The sequence below is a fragment of the Chrysemys picta genome, chromosome 7, assembly GCF_011386835.1.
Source record: "Chrysemys picta bellii isolate R12L10 chromosome 7, ASM1138683v2, whole genome shotgun sequence".
In the NCBI taxonomy this organism is placed as follows: domain Eukaryota; kingdom Metazoa; phylum Chordata; order Testudines; family Emydidae; genus Chrysemys; species Chrysemys picta.
In genome coordinates, this window is record NC_088797.1 from 18,089,286 (window position 1) to 18,105,800 (window position 16,515).

Below are 16,515 nucleotides of genomic sequence, written 5' to 3' on the forward strand. Positions count from 1 at the left end.
GTGGTACAGCCATGTAACAAGATCATCTGGCCTATGCAAGATCATCCTCCATGGTACAGAACGGGGGAAAAGAAGAAGAGATGGATTGACAACATAAAGGAGTGGACAGAAATGGACTTCACCAAGCCTCAAACACTGACACACAATTGTCAGGGGTGGAGACAATTGCTTGATGGAGCACCATCATTAATGAGCAAATGACCAATGCAGTTATGCGAGTGATGATGACTACTTACATTCATGAATAAAATGTACAGGATGAAGCCCAGGCTTGAGGAAAAGGAGAGGATGAAACCAAAGGGGAAGGGGAAGGGAATTCTGTGAAATGAAACCTGTAACACTTTTTTCCCCACAATATTCACATTTGTGCCATTCCACCCATCTTTTTGGTATTTTCCCAGTTAACATTTGCAGACTGAGTTCCCAAATACAAATAAATATATCAGTTCTTTATACTCAACACATCCTGGTGAAGAGAGTCATTCATGCCTCTAAAAGAGAAAAAAAATTGCTGGACACAGCTCTGGTAAAAATATGGTACATGAAAATCAGATTCTTCTGTTTAGTTCTACCCAGAAAAAAATGGGAATGTCATTTTGAAACACGAACACTCCGTTGCAGCAACTTTTCTGAGGGCTACCCTGTGGCTTCAGGCACAGCCCTGTCTGCCTCAGGGATGGCATTATAGAAGAGCTCTGTGTAAGCTCGAAAGCTTGTATGTCTCACCAACAGAAGTCGGTCCAATAAAAGACATTGCCTCACCCACCTTGTCTCTCTAATATTCTGGGACCAACATGGCTACAGCAATACAGCATACAAGGGGTGGTATGTGAAATGCACCTCTGTTAGAGACACTGGGACACCACACCCTTACTCTTATGCACCAACGACCAAGATCCAGGTAGCTCACTAAGTGGTGAAAGAGAGGTTCTTACTCCCCTGCATGGATGTGTACACCAAGAGACAGTATAGCCCCAAATATGCAACCTTCTTCTGCTAATCACTAAACTACACACATAATACACACACCACTCCAATTATCAGTTGGATTACACTGCGGATCAAGCAGAGCATTTGGCCGTAAGTAAGCATTTGCATTATAATTTCCATTAAGTTTTATTAAGCTGAATAGAATCACACAACACTGTTTAGAGGGCTTGCAGTACATTAATCAGATTAAATAGAACACGATGAAAAAAATTTAAGTGCCTTCTTAGCAATAGAGGGAAGCTCAGCAAGTAATAAGATACTCATTCAAACCACAAATCTGGAGATCTCTCTTTGGAAAAAAAATTATAACCCTACTAGAACTGCATTTGCTACCTCTTCAGGACCATGTTAGACATTCTGGCATCATAACAGGGAAGACATTAATGCATTATGTGAAGTATATTTTAGTTCAATCTGAGTCCAGCACATTATTATTTTATTAATGCTCTTTTACATGTTTAGCATGTAATGGATCTAGGAGGAGGATGCATTTTAGAGGATAGTCCAATTCAAGTTTGATTCCAAATTTTTAATCAAATGTGAATTAGTTTGTTCATGGCTGAAATGCTCCCGTAGCTTAGTTTCTCACACAATCCTCCTCCTCCAAATGACAAGAAATGAAGCAAGGCCCAGGTCTTCCCTTACTTCTGGAGCCCTCATGTTTCCATACCAACCTAATAGAGCCTCCCGTAAGAAGATGACAAACTCTCTGTGATGGGTTGGACCCCCTTTCTGGGATGCCACCTGATGTACTGGGATTTCATTGAGCCTGACTGCTCCACTAGCCTGGGCTCCCTCTCCCTGTTTTGCTGAATTAGGCTCTCCGGCCTCTGGCAGCGCACACACAGGTAGGGACACACCAATTGTAGAATCACACAGAGTCTGCAATCAGCTCTCTATGACAAGACAGCTAGGAAATCCCCCAGCACTCAAGTGCAGCTCCCATCTGGAAAATACACCCAAAATAATATTGTCTTGTGCTGTAGAGAATTCGATACAATGTAAGCTCATAAATTCGCCCCCTCCCTCAATGTGGAGGAAGATATGAACAACTTTTCCTCCACCCCCCCACCCCAGTTAGAAATTGCACAAACTGGGTTTAATAATGAACAAAAACAAGCTTATTATTTATAAAGGGCAGATTTTAGATGATTATAGCAAACAGAACAAGGCAAATTACTAAGCAAATAAAACAAAACATGCATACCAAGCTTAAGTTTAAGACTGGTTTCAAGAAATAATTTCTCACCCTAAATGTTGTTTTAGGCAAGTTGCAGAGTTTCTGTAGCTTAGAGTTCCAGTTATTTCTCTTTACTGACTAGACTCCTGTCTTAGTCTGGACTCAGCCCTTGGCTTTCCCACCGCTCAGTTCCTTTGTCTCTTCAGGTACTTTCCGCAGTCTTTCTTCTTGGGCAGGAAGGCAATGGAGAAGCGTCCTGTTTGCCTTACGCCCCAGCCTTAAATAAGATTTACATAAGGCAGGAAACTTTTGTTTCCTAGTCTTGATCTCCTCCTCTTTTTAGTGGAAAATTACTAGAAGTCCAAGATGGTGTTTACTAGGCCAGGTGTTTACTAGGTCAGGTGGTATTAGTGTCACAGCTACGTCCCAGGACCCCTCTCAGGAAGGAGAGAGATTAGTATCTTCAAAGTCTTATTGTTTCTTCCTAATGGCCCATCAAGGCTGATGGCCTGTTGTCTGGTGGGTGTCTCCCAAATACACACACAGTTGTAATTGTTACATAGTCAATATTCCTAACTTTAGATACAGAAATGATACAGGTATACAAATTGGATAATCACTTTCAGTAAATTCTAACCTTTCTAATGATACCTTACAAGATCCATCTTGCATAAAATATATCTCAGTTATGCCATATTCACATCATAAGCATATTTCCATAAAGAATATGGGGTGTAACGTCACACTCTCATCCACTATTGGGGCTTTAATCTCAGTTGCAGCTCCTGAAAACTGAATACTTTGGCAAAAGCAGTTCTGCAGCCCATGTACCTTTGGCTCATGATAAGGTCTGAGTCAGTCTGGATCAGCCACAAAGTAGCCAGGATATTCATTTACACATTTTATTTGATAACTAGTAAAAAAAAAAAAAGTTCACCCCTATGTCTTTTGGACTGGAGGGATTACTTTGTAACTGTCTATAAAACATGCTCTCCCTCAAGAGAGAACAAGGATATTAGCACTCACATAGATGACTTGTGACAGAGATTCTTATTTTCTTCTTGAAATAGGAATGCCTGACCCCAAACAGGGTTTGAGCCAATGGCCATTGAAGTCAATGGGAGTCTTCCCTAAGGTGGGAGGTGTCATGTTTTGACAACAAAACTATGGAGTGAGCAGTGTTTCATTGCTGTGATGTGGAGCTCCACAACTTACCCATAATACTGCTCTTAAAGTGAATGGGGATGTCATTGGATCAGGAAGAAATGCATTATAAAGGCCTTGGACTTTAGAAAAATCTTAGGGTAGGGTAGAAAGAGGAAGTCAGAAGCCCTCGTCCCCTTGACTAAACCCAGGAGATCAAATTCTTATCTCTGTCTGGAGTACCTCATGCAACTTCAAAACCTACAGCAATGCACATTAGAGCCAGCTTTGGTCCATAGTACAACACTTCAGCTATTTAGAGGGAGAAATCCCAAGTGAAATGGAGCTTTTACACTAAATCACCTTTGGACATAACTGGACTCTAGAAAAATGAATGTGTTTTCTGTAGCAGATTTTCACTTGAGTGTCTAGCTGCCTCCCCATTCTGCACTTTCCCTTAGGCCCAGGCCTATCCTTAGAGCTACTAGGTTCCGTTTATTATGCAATTTCTAGTTGCAGAGGCCATACGATATTTCATCCACAGCACATAAAGCAGAACAGCCGGTGTAATTAATGGCCACTGCTGTAAATAATATGATAAATGCACACACGGATGAGCCAAGGCATTCCTATTTTTCCCATTTGCGTACCACGATGAATGATGCATTCTGAATGCATCACCCACCATCCATCACAATGAAACCCACTCATCACGCACAGAATAAGAATTCGAACTTCCCTTCTTCATTCAACAGGCAATAATGAGCGTGATGGGAGATTTACAGCATCCTTCAGGATTTTTATTTTTTAAACAATTTAATAGTGTTTGAATCTAAGTAACAACAGTGTTGCAAAGGATGGCTACTCTGCCGATTAACACATGCAAATATTGACACCAATGTGGCCTGCAAAAGAAGAACAACAGGTTTGGCTGGTATCAGCCCGTCCCTCACTGGCGTAAGTCTACGGCTTTGTCTACACTACGCAGCTTTTAGCAACAAGGCAGTGCCGCTACAGCCGTGCCACGAAAAGGGGCGCACTGTAGCCGCTGTTTGTCAGCGGGAGAGAGCTCTCCAGCGCTTTTCGTTGGCAAAACTTTTGTTTTTTGGGGTGTGTTTTTTTAATACCTCTGAAAGACAAAAGTTGTCAGCTGCCAATGTAGACAAAGCCTAACCATATGCCTGCAGAAATTGCAGTTCTTTAATCTTTGGTGCCCTCGTGACTTCATATTATAATAATTCATATGATAAATGGGCCCACTGAAGGGAAAGTGGTTAGTTTGCCAGTGTTTCAAAATATATGAGGTAACGGGCAGAGGAATAAAGAATGGCTGAGCAGTTTTGAAATAAAAGATACCAACTCATCTAGGCCTGGCAGGGTTCAATCTCACTGGAGCCAACCTGAGTATTTACCTTGTCAGCTAGCCAAACTATCAACTCAATACAATACTGTGCTTGTCTGTTTTGTTTGCACCAACTGCACTGAACTGGTGGCAACAAAATGGAACACCAAAAACACAAACTGTATTGGGGGATACAAGGAGCATGAAACAAAGAGCCAATAATCCAAGAGCTACTCCGTTTTGGTAATAGGATATATTCTATTCTCTATGGGGTCTCTTTCCTCACTCGCCAGGATATCGGAGGGCTTGTCTACACTGGCAATTAACAGCGCTGCAACTTTCTTGCTCAGGGGTGTGAAAAAACACCCCCCGAGCGCAGCAAGTTGCAGCGCTGTAAAGCACCAGCGTAAACAGTGCCCCAGCAGTGGGAGCAACGCCCCTCGTTGAAGTGGGTATTTTTAAGAGCACTGGGAAGCTCTCTCCCAGCGCTGCGCCGCGACCACACAAGGCACGTTGAAGCACTGCTGAGGCAGCACTTTAGCGTTGCCAAGGTAGACTAGCCCTGAGTGCCTTGCAACTACAAATTCTGCACCTGTATGGCTAAAAAGTCTGTACTACTCTGCTAGTCTACATGATTACACCAGCAAATGGGCTCCTTAGAAAGCTTCAAGTAAAATAGATATTTGCAAATAAGCTACATCTCTGGATAATTTTAGTGAAATAAAAAACAAACCTCTCCAGAGTCATATTTTGCATTTTAGAAAAAGTGTAGGTAAAAACCCCTTATTCATACATTAATACAACACACACAAAAATACCACTCAAGATTTTTCTCTGCATTCATTTTGATGGCCTTGTGCTCTTTCCCTTTTTAGGTAAATCACATCTCATGGCCTTTAGGGAACTAATTAAGTAACATTCTGAAGCAGTGGAAGGGAGCAGGCTAGGGACAGATAAACCAAGGGAGACAAAATGCATGAAAGAAAATATTGGAAACCTTTTAAAAAAAAAATCTTATCTTTAGAGGAACGCTGTAAAGGAGTTTTAGGGCAAAATATGGGTTTTATTTTTAAAAAAAAAGTTTTCCCCAAACAAAGCCTGGTTTGAAAAGAAATATTGTCATAGTTTTTATTTTATTTCTGTGAAAAGGGGAAGGGATTACATTTAAACATTTCCCTGAAGTTGTCTCATTGTTTCCTTGCATTATCCCATCTGTCTCGGTCCTTCTGCTATCTCTAGTCTCACACTTACTGATGTTTGGGGGCAGGGACTGTCTTTTTGTTCTGTTTGTACAGAGCCTAGCACAATGGGGTTCTGGTCCATAACTGGGGCTCCTAGCTTTTACGATAATACAAATAATAAATGCTAATAAAAATAACAGTGAAGTGATGGAAATCTAAACACAACACTGTATCATACTAAGGGCTGATTCAAAGCCTCTCAAGTCAGTGGAAAGACTCCCAATGCCTACTGAAATTAAAGGACCAGCAGTCCTCTACTGCATTGCAACCAGAAGTGCAACTGACTAAAAAACAAAATAGAAATTGTCCAGTCTCTTTGACAATTTCATTCCCGTTTAGAGAATGAGACAAGTAAACATAATCAAAAGCTGTTATTACTAGTTACAGGTAAGGGAACAATTTTAATAAATCAGTTTTACCTTGACTGTGTTACTTAAGTATTGAAAGATTTTTTTATATGAAAATAGTCAATGAAACTGTATCCTCTCCCACACAAATCATGCCCAGTTACGTAGCTTCTATTATACAACACCCTTGTGTGAATGACATTTATTGTTTTAATTATTCTTTTAAAAAGGAAAACCAGTCATGGATGTATGATTCTCTGTTCAAAACTTAAAAACAGAAATAACTCCCAACTCTAAAATATAAGACTTGAATCTTATTTCTAGTAACTCAATAAAGTGCATTTTTCTCCTAGTTTAAAATGAACAGCAAATACCAACAAAAATGCTAATTTCCAGGAGTGTGGTGATTTAAATCAAAGCAAGGTAATCAATCATTGAGAAACGGATGGAAGCCCAGATTTCATGGCTTTTCCTTAATCTTAATTAGCCCCCAATGGTAAATATCCCCTTTAGACTCATTGTTGCTTTGTAATGAAGAAGAAATGCAAAATAAGTCATTATTTTACAGCTGGGAACGCTCAGGATAGTTTACATCTGAGAGATACTGCAAGCCTGAATTATTAAATGGATTAAAACCTGGCTAACTTATAACTCTCAAAGTATAACCCTAAACAGCGAATCATTATCAAGGTGGTGTATTTCTAGTGGAGTCCCATGGGGATCTGGTTTTGGCCTTACAATACTTATCAATAACCTAGAAGAAAACCAAATCATCACTGATAAAGTTGGCAGTTTGGAGGAGTGGTAAATAATGAAGACGACAGGTGACTGGTAGAGAGCAATCTGGATTGCTTGGTTAACTGGGCACAAGGCAACAATATGCATTTTAATATGGCTAAGCGTAAATGTATGCATTTAGGGACAAAAAATGTAGGCCAGATATACAATGGGAGACTTTATCCTGGGAAGCAGTGACTCCAAAAAAGATTTGGGAGTTTTGGTGGATAATCAGATGAATGTGAACCTCGAGTGTGATGCAGTGACCAAAAGGGCTAATGCGATCCTTGGATGCATAAACAGGGGAATCTTCAGTAGGAGTAGAGGGGTTATTTTATCTCTGTATTTGGCACTAGTGTGACTACTGCTGGAATACTGTGTTCAGTTCCGGTGCTCACAATTCAAGCAGGATGCTGATAAATTGAAGATGGTTCAGAGAAGAGCCACAAGAATGATTAAAGGGATTGAAAACATACCTTATATTGGCAGACTCAAAGAGCTCACCCTAAATAGCTTAACAAAGAGAAGGTTAAGGGGTAAAATTATTACAGTCTAAGTGTACCTACCTGGGGAACAAGTAGGTACTAATGGACTCTTCAATCTAGAAGAGAAAGGTATAACGTCATCCAATGGCTGAAAGTTGAAGCTAGACAAATTCAGACTGGAAATAAGGCTTTTTTTTTTTTTTTTTTTTTAATTAAAGAGTAGTTAACCACTGGAACAATTTACTAAGGGTCATGGTGGCTTCTCCATCGCAGACCATTTTAAATCAAGATTAGGAACTATTTTGGGGAAATTCTCTGGCCTGTGTTATACAAGAGTCAGACTAGATCATCACAGTGGTCCCTTCTGACTTTGCAATCCATGAATTAAAGACAAGACAAGATCTGTTTCTGTACTGTCATTTTGCAGTTATAAATAGCTAGACTGGTTTGTTAGCATCCGCCATACCTGCCTTTCTTGCTGTTAACAATTTCAGATCGAGCTGCCAATTTTTGTTAAATTGCAAGCTATGTATATTTTCATTCTGTATTACTATAAAATAGTACGCTGTCACTTGCTTAAAATGCATTTTTTAGACAGCTCCAAGTCTGCATTTCTCCGCAGTAAAAATACTGCTAGGTTAGAAAGAACAGCAGAGAGGAAAAAACTTACTTTTAATATATTTTCATAGATTCTAGGACTGGAAGGGACCTCGAGAGGTCATTGAGTCCAGTCCCCTGCCTGCATGGCAGGACCAAATACTGTCTAGACCATCCCTGATAGACATTTATCTAACCTACTCTTAAATATCTCCAGAGATGGAGATTCCACAACCTCCCTAGGCAATTTATTCCAGTGTTTAAACCACCCTGACAGTTAGGAACTTTTTCCTAATGTCCAACCTAGACCTCCCTTGCTGTAGTTTAAGCCCATTGCTTCTTGTTCTATCCTTAGAGGCTAAGGGGAACAAGTTTTCTCCCTCCTCCTTACGACACCCTTTTAAATACCTGAAAACTGCTATCATGTCCCCTCTCAGTCTTCTCTTTTCCAAACTAAACAAACCCAATTCTTTCAGCCTTCATTCATAGGTCATGTTCTCAAGACCTTTAATCATTCTTGTTGCTCTTCTCTGGACCCTCTCCAATTTCTCCACATCTTTCTTGAAATGCGGTGCACAGAACAATACGCCAGCTGAGGCCTAACCAGAGCAGAGTACAGCGGAAGAATGACTTCTCGTGTCTTGCTCACAACACACCTGTTAATACATCCCAGAATCATGTTTGCTTTTTTTGCAACAGCATCACACTGTTGACTCATAAACAAATATAAAAAAGTATTTGTCACAAAGTTGATTCAAGTTAACATGATACTAAGAGTGATCTAAACTACAAGAAACCAGGAAATTCACTGCTACTGTTACAGCAAAACAGCATTCGGATGTACAAGTTCTGAACAACTTGCCAGGGCAACCTTGTCTGGGTTCCTTTTAGAGATTTTTCGGTCAAACAGATTTTTGTTTACCTAAATATCTGAGAAATGGCTTTTTCTTGCTATTCTCTGGATGAGAGACTGGGACTCTGAAGAGATGAAGAGGGGACTGAAGATTTGGGTTCAATTCCTGGTACTGCCACTTATTTCTTATGTGGCTAAAGTCATTTAAGGCCTTATTTTCAGATAATTCCAGGTGAACTCAAACAGGAGCCATCAGAACTCCTCACCCAATTTTCACAAGCTCTGAATACCTATGACTGAGGTCAGGGCCATCCCTAGGGAGGTCCAGGGCCAGGGGCACAAGTAACAGATTAGTCTCTTCTGGGACCGACCGTGCTGGCCAATCTCACCGGCCTGCAGGGCCCCCCAAAGCGTGGGGCCCAGAGCGGTCGCCCCAATTCATACTACCCAAGGGATGGCTCTGACTGAGGTTAATGAGAGTTGTAGGTGCTCAGGCCCTTAATCTTGATGTCTTGATTCCCCATATGTAAATAGACTCAGACTTTAAGGTCAGAAGGGACCAATATGATAGTCTAGTCCAGGGGTAGGCAACCTATGGCACGCATGCCGAAGGCGGCACGTAAGCGGATTTTCAGTGGCACTCAGACTGCCCAGGTCCTGGCCACCGGTCCAGGGGGCTCTGAATTTAATTTTAAATGAAGCTTCTTAAACATTTAAAAACCCTTATTTACTTTACATACAACAATAGTTTCGTTATATATTATAGACTTATAGAAAGAGACCTTCTAAAAATGTTAAAATGTATTATTGGCACGCGACACCTTAAATTAGAGTGACTGAAGACTCGGCACACCACTTCTGAAAGGTTGCCGACCCCTGGTCTAGTCTGACCTCCTGCACAACGCAGGCCGCAGAATCTCACCCACCCACTACCGCAACAAACCCTGACCTATGTCTGAGCCACTGAAGTCCTCAAATCATGGTTTGAAGACTTCACAGTGCAGAGAATCCTCCAGCAAGTGACCCCTGCCCCATGCTGCAGAGGAAGGTGAAAAAACTCCCAGGACCTCTGCCAATCTTCCCAGGAGGAAAATTTCTTCCCGAGCCCAAATATGGAATCAGCTACACCCAGAGCATGTGGGCAAGACTCACCAGCCAGACACCCAGGAAAGAATTCTCTGTAGCAACTCAGATCCCACCTCATCTAACGTCCCATCACAGGGCATTGGGCATATTTACCACTAGTAGTCAAAGATCAATTAATTGCCAAAATTAGGCTATCCCATCATACCATCCCCTCCATAAGTTTATCAAGATTAGTCTTGAAGCCAGATATGTCTTTTGCCCCCACTGCTCCCCTTGGGAGGCTGTTTCAGAACTTCACTCCTCTGATAACATTTCCCTATCCCACAAGGGTGTTGCAAGAATAAATTCATCACTGTATCTGAGATGTTCAGTTACTACGGTGATGGGAAAATATATAAACCTAGATAGATACCGATGTTCATATGCAAACATGGGTTTTCATATGCAAACAGCAGTATTCGCTATTTGTTCTCCTGGTTTATACATTTTCATTCATTTGATCAGGAAGCAAAAATAGGATCATGTGACTTACGTGACCACTCGCATACCCTGAGTAAATAATAGTCAAATGTACAGGCTACAGCAAATATTTTGGCATCAACTGTTTTAATGATGATTTATAAATTCGTACCATAAACAAAAACACACACACAAAAAGAAAAGCAAAACAAAGCTTCTTCCTAGATAAATCTCAAGCAGAAACTAGGGCCAAACTTGTCATATAAATTATTCACAGTGGTTCACTCGACCACCTTCAGTTGTATATCAAAATCCATCCATACTTATTTAAATTTAGTGTATTTAGGCCCCAATCCTCCTGTGTTCTTTCATAACACGTCTATTTGTATGAACTTGGATTTTCAAATCTTTGTGGATAATAAACACAGCAGATAAAGAATAGATGTTTTTAGTGTAATGCTTCTATTAGTCTACTGCAGGAGTTCTCAAACTGGGGGTCGGGACCCCTCAGGGGGTCATGAGGTTATTATGTGGGGGGTTGCGAGCTGTCAGCCTCCACCCCAAACCCACTTTGCATCCAGCATTTATAATGGTGTTAAATATATAAATGGTGTTTTTAATTTATAAGGGGGGGGGGTCGCACTCAGAGGTTTGCTATGTGAAAGGGGTCACCAGGACAAAAGTTTGAGAACCACTGGTCTACTGTATTCAGCTTTGAATTGCTGGCCTGAGGGGTGAAATTAGTACCAATTCATAATCTTTGTGGCCTTTTTCAAAGAACAGCTGAATACTCATGGAAAACGTTGGAAACAGTTTTAGTTTGAGATTATTTTGCCCACAGATTGTGATGGATTTGGAGCTGTAACTTCCTGTAACAGTGACACTGATCAATTTTTGGGTGAGGCGTTTTTCATCCTTCATATTGACTACCGAGGACACACTCAGGCAAACATGAGCTTTATTCCTTAGAAGTTCATCTCCTCCTCTTGCCTATTCCTCACATAATATTTATATCAGGGGATTGTGGCTTCAAGGTAAAAATAGAGAACTACCTCAATTATCTGAAACTCCACTTGAAAACCAGGAATTGCAACTTCCCTTCAAAACCGGCAACCTGAGTTAAATGAGCTATTGAAACAATTGAAAACCAAAAGAAGTTTGGCATTTACGTGTCCAAAGTCAAAAGAAAAAGGGAAGCAGAAACCAATTAAAGAAGTGGCAGAATGATTTCTGAATCCAATCCCTCCCCGACAATTCTGCGTTGTTATGCGCTCTCACACACTCCTTTTTAAGCCAACTACTACTATGTTTCAGCAACCCATCTCAAGCCTTAAAACAGACTAGGTAGCTTTGTCTCTAATGATGATTTCTGAAGTGTCAGGTTTCAACACCAAGTGGAATGACTCTTTAGTAGATGGATTAATAAATTCTATCATAAGGCATCCTTCTGACCATACTGCAGAGACACTACACTGGCTGAGATAGAGTCAAAATTCTAAATATGTTGGTTACCTCTCTGCTACTTTTACAGAGTTAATTACTGAAAGCCTGGATTCCCTCTGCCCCCAACACACACAGCAGGTAGCAAACAGCTATGAAAGGGGAGATGTTGCCAGCTGGTAACTCCTGAATAACTCATTAGTCGCTACGGCTGTTCATCCAATATTATTCTGGCATTGCCAGGCAGTCTACAACCATATGGGTATATTTACTACTAAGATGGATCAGTTTTGTCAGGTTCTAATTGGTATTAGAACAAGCAGCCTCCAAGATAACAAACAACAATTAAAAGGCTAACAGGGCCTCCACAAGGTGCAACTCTGACTGGGTTTTATAAGGAGGTCAACAGTGGGGAAGGAGTGTTACCAAGGATACACAATCAGTGGACTATCATGCATTCTCAGGTGGACCTATGGAGGCTCCCCATGACTGAACAGTTCTACATCCCATTATCAATCGCTTCCCTTCAGCCATCCAATTTGCACATATGCCTTTCTGGTTTCTTTTCTGTAAGTTACATATTGTGCATCTGACTCTAGCACTCAGAAAAAAAACAGCCCAGCACATTGATAACGACGTATTACTTATTTACTCCGCGTGTATCTGGCAGGGAGTTCTCTTTTTCTTACTACCCGTTCATTCGTGGTTTTGCCGCAGACATTCCAAAAATAAAGTCAGACAACATTATTCTGCTTTCGCATTAGACACACTAACAGCTGGCCTACCCTGAAAGCTTACTTCCGCATAACTACTTCTCTCAGGCGGGGGTGAAAAATCCACACCCCTGAGAGATACAGTTAAGCCAACCTAACCCCCTCCGCAGACAGCACTACATCAACAGAAGGATTCTTCTGTCGACCTAGCTACCACCTCTTGGGGAGGAGGCTTAACTGCAGCCATGTTGCTCTAGTAAGTGTCCACACTGAAGCATCGGTTACAGAACCCAGCTGAGCACTGTAGCATTTTAGACACAGCCTTAAAATCACAGTACAGCATATACTGTCTATTGGTTTCATAAAATTTCAGACTATGATGCTGCTGCCTCTTCCCCTTCCCTGTGGGCAAAGTTGATTTTCTCCAGTAAGAAAGCCAATGTCTCCTACAACTGATTCTACCAGCCAAGGAGGATATGGTCTAAAATAGGGGTCTCAAACACGCGGCCCACGGGCCGCATTTTTTCCTGCGGCCTGCCATAGCTCCCCTCACCCCCCCCCCCCCACTTATGTCCCTCCGTCCATCCCCCCCATGCAGGCCGCGTCCCCGCTCCTCCGCCTACCTCCCAGCACTTCCCGCCGCCAAGCAGCTTAGGACTTTCCAGGAGAGAGGGGGGAGGAGCGGGGACGTGGCTCGCTCAGGGGAGGAGGCAGAGCCAGGGCGGAGATTTGGGGAAGGGGTTGGAATACAGGCAGGGAGGGGGTGGGGACTTTGGGGAAGGGGTGGGAAGAAGTGGGGCAGGGCCGGGAGTGGGGGGCTTTTGTATCTTTGTATGAAAAGGTGTCAGTAATGCGGCCCTCGGGCCAATGTACTAGTCCTCATGTGGCCCTCGTGGTGATTTAAGTTTGAGATCCTGGTCTAAAGTTACCTAGAAGTTCCCTAAGCACCTCTAGTATTTCAGTGAGAAACATCAAGTGGAAAAAAAAAAACTATAAACACAGAAAGATGAAGTGACTCGCCCAAAGCACAACACAAGTTAGCAGTCAAGCTTGGAACAGAGCTCTGACTCCCAGTCTCTCCGGTCCACATCACCTGACATCAAGGCCTTCTGTGCCATGAGGCAGCCCACCACTGCTTTCTATGCCAGCACTAGACAGAGTAGAAGGAGCGGTGATGTGGTTGAAAATGCAGCACACAATAGCTCTGAAGCAGTAAGATTCATAGCTATTTGGACATAATTATCTCCATTCCAAAGTAACAGAAGAGGATGTTTTCCACAAGTCTGTCAGAATGTCTGGATTATATCTTCAGAGAGGACTGTGAGCATGCTTAGGTCTGGAAATGAAAAGCTGCAGATCAATGTTTTTATCTCCATATTTGTGCTAAGTAGTCTCCAAGAAAGGTTCATGAATACTTTAAACTTTTAAGAAATATTTTTAAAATCCTAAAGTAGTTATTTTCTGGCTTTGTGACCTGCAAAATTATCCCCTTTTCTTCCATATCCTGGGAAAGAGATAAACCATCTGTTACACATTTCTCTCACGTCTGACAAAGATATCATCATGCTACAACATTATCTGAATGTATTTCTGTTGTTGTTGGTTTTGGTTAGTAACTGAATATGCTGCTTTTTCCAAGGCAATTCTGCTTCCTAAAAAACTATTAACAAAACATACAAGAATAAATAAGATGATCAGAAGGAAATGCACACAACGTATTGGTTTTCTCCTCTGTTCCTTAGTCACTCTCAATTTGGAATTTACCTCTTACATGAAAGACTATTCTTTCTCCAACTGAGCAACTAAACCTACCGTCGGACAAGACCGATGACTACATAAGTACCCCTTTTGTTATGGTTTCACTTTCAGGAGTTTATAATGTGACATTTTCACTAACATTATGTTTGCTTATTGTTTCTTTAGGGATTTTAGCAAGAGTAGGTCAAGAACACAGGATCACTGCTCTGGAAAATGGCTTTTAAAAAAAATGTGAATCACTCCAAATACTCCCAGACAGGGAGGCTTGAAAGAAACAAAAAGTGCTTTTGACAACCTTCCAACTGAGAGCATGTTTTTCATTTCACTCAATACATGATTTGGTCAAACTCATTCTTGTGGTTTCCTTCATTGCTGTTTTGTTTTCAGTTTTTGAAATTACTCATGGAAGCCATTTGTCAGGGATTTTTAACTCTGACTCTGAAGAAGCAGCAAAATATAATTATAATAATCATGATCCTATGCATGTAGAGCGCCTGATCTTGCATCCATTCAATTCAACGGCAAGACTCCCATCCACTTTATATCCGTCTGTTCTTGCCCCATTAAAATGGCTACTTTTCAACCAAGGACCTCAGAGTTCTTTACATGTGTTAATTAGTTCTGCCTAGGAGGTGGATTTATCCCCATTTTCCTGTGTGCCCCTACAGAACATCCACTGAATAGAGTGAAAGGCAAATTAAAGAGTGGCTGGTAAAAGAATTTAACGCCCCACTCTGCAAATCCTCCATATACACAACTTTCAGCCATTCCAAACAGAGTGGTCTTGTGAGACCAGGCCCTTAATATTTTAATTGCATGCTGAGGAACTGTAATCTAAATGTATTTGCATCTTTGCATGTACATTCCAGGTCACTTACCGTATATTGCATTTGCAAAAGAGAAGCGAGCCCCTCCTCCGCACTGTTCTCAACCCTAATTTACAGTCTTATCAACTAAGTTCTTCTTTTCACCAACCAATATCTGGTGGAAATAAACACAGCCCCAGCTAGGACAGGCAGCTCTGTTCCCCATAGGTGTGAAGTGATCTGGTGTCCATGGCAACTCAGCCCCATTCAAACACTGCCAGCTGTGCTAAACTCAATAGTTCTGGAGAGAGACAAGGCGGGTGAGGGAATATCTTGTACTTGTCCAACTTTTGTTGGTGAGAGGGGCACATTTTTAAGCTTACACAGAGCTCTTTTTCAGCCCTGCATCATACTTCTGTAGGGTAATGTTAAGTAACCTAGACTTTCCCAGTCATTCTGGTTCCAACACCACATAACCTCTGTTTCCTGCCTCTCCACCCTGGAGCCATAGGGAAGCTCTAGAGTGGAAAACTATTTATTATTTACATTGTGGTGATCAGAGTCCCCTTGTACTACAGGCCGTACAAACATAGAACATTGGGGCCCCGCACAAAATCTTGCAATCTAAATTGAGCATTCGAGCCCACAGTTGTTTGGGACAAACAGGCAGGGGGAGCACAAGATAGGAGTGGAAATGTTAGGAAGAGCGTAACAGACAATTGTTGTGTGGTGATTGCTGCTTAACCATGGAGAGAGTTTTGCAGGCCTCATGGCAAAAGTGGATTTTAAGGAGAAAATTCAAAGGAGGATAATGCAGTGGACGCAATACCCAATTTCTATGGCTAATACAGTATACAAGATTAGCAAAGCAAACCACTGATGCACTGGGAGGGAGGATGCTTTTGTCATCTCTCAGGGGTGTGAATAATCCATACCCCTGAGCAACATAGTTATTCCGACATAAGTGCCGGTGTACACAGCGCTATGTCAACGTGAGACTTTCAGCCGCCAACATAGCTACCACCTACTGCAGAGGCAGAGTTATTAAGATGACCGGAGAGCTATCCCCCATCGGTTTAGAGCGTCTTCGGACACATTACCGCAGCGCAGCTGCATTGGTGCCACTGCACCTGTGCAAATTTCTAGTGTAGACCTGCCCTAAGTCATTTCACCTCTCTGGGCCACCGTTTCCCCATCACTGGAATTGGGGTAATAATACTGTCTCTGAGGGGAGTTGTCAAGCTTAATTTATTAACATTTTAAAAACACTTTGAAGATCTTTAGATGGAAGGTTTATA

At 41.7% G+C, this 16,515-nt stretch overlaps 1 protein-coding gene across 5 annotated transcripts in view; it reads right to left on the reverse strand.

Moving 5' to 3' along the window:
- Positions 1–16,515, reverse strand: part of SRGAP3 (SLIT-ROBO Rho GTPase activating protein 3) — a 220,478-nt gene that overhangs the window by 179,642 nt on the left and 24,321 nt on the right. The gene's annotated exons all lie outside the window — the stretch shown is intronic.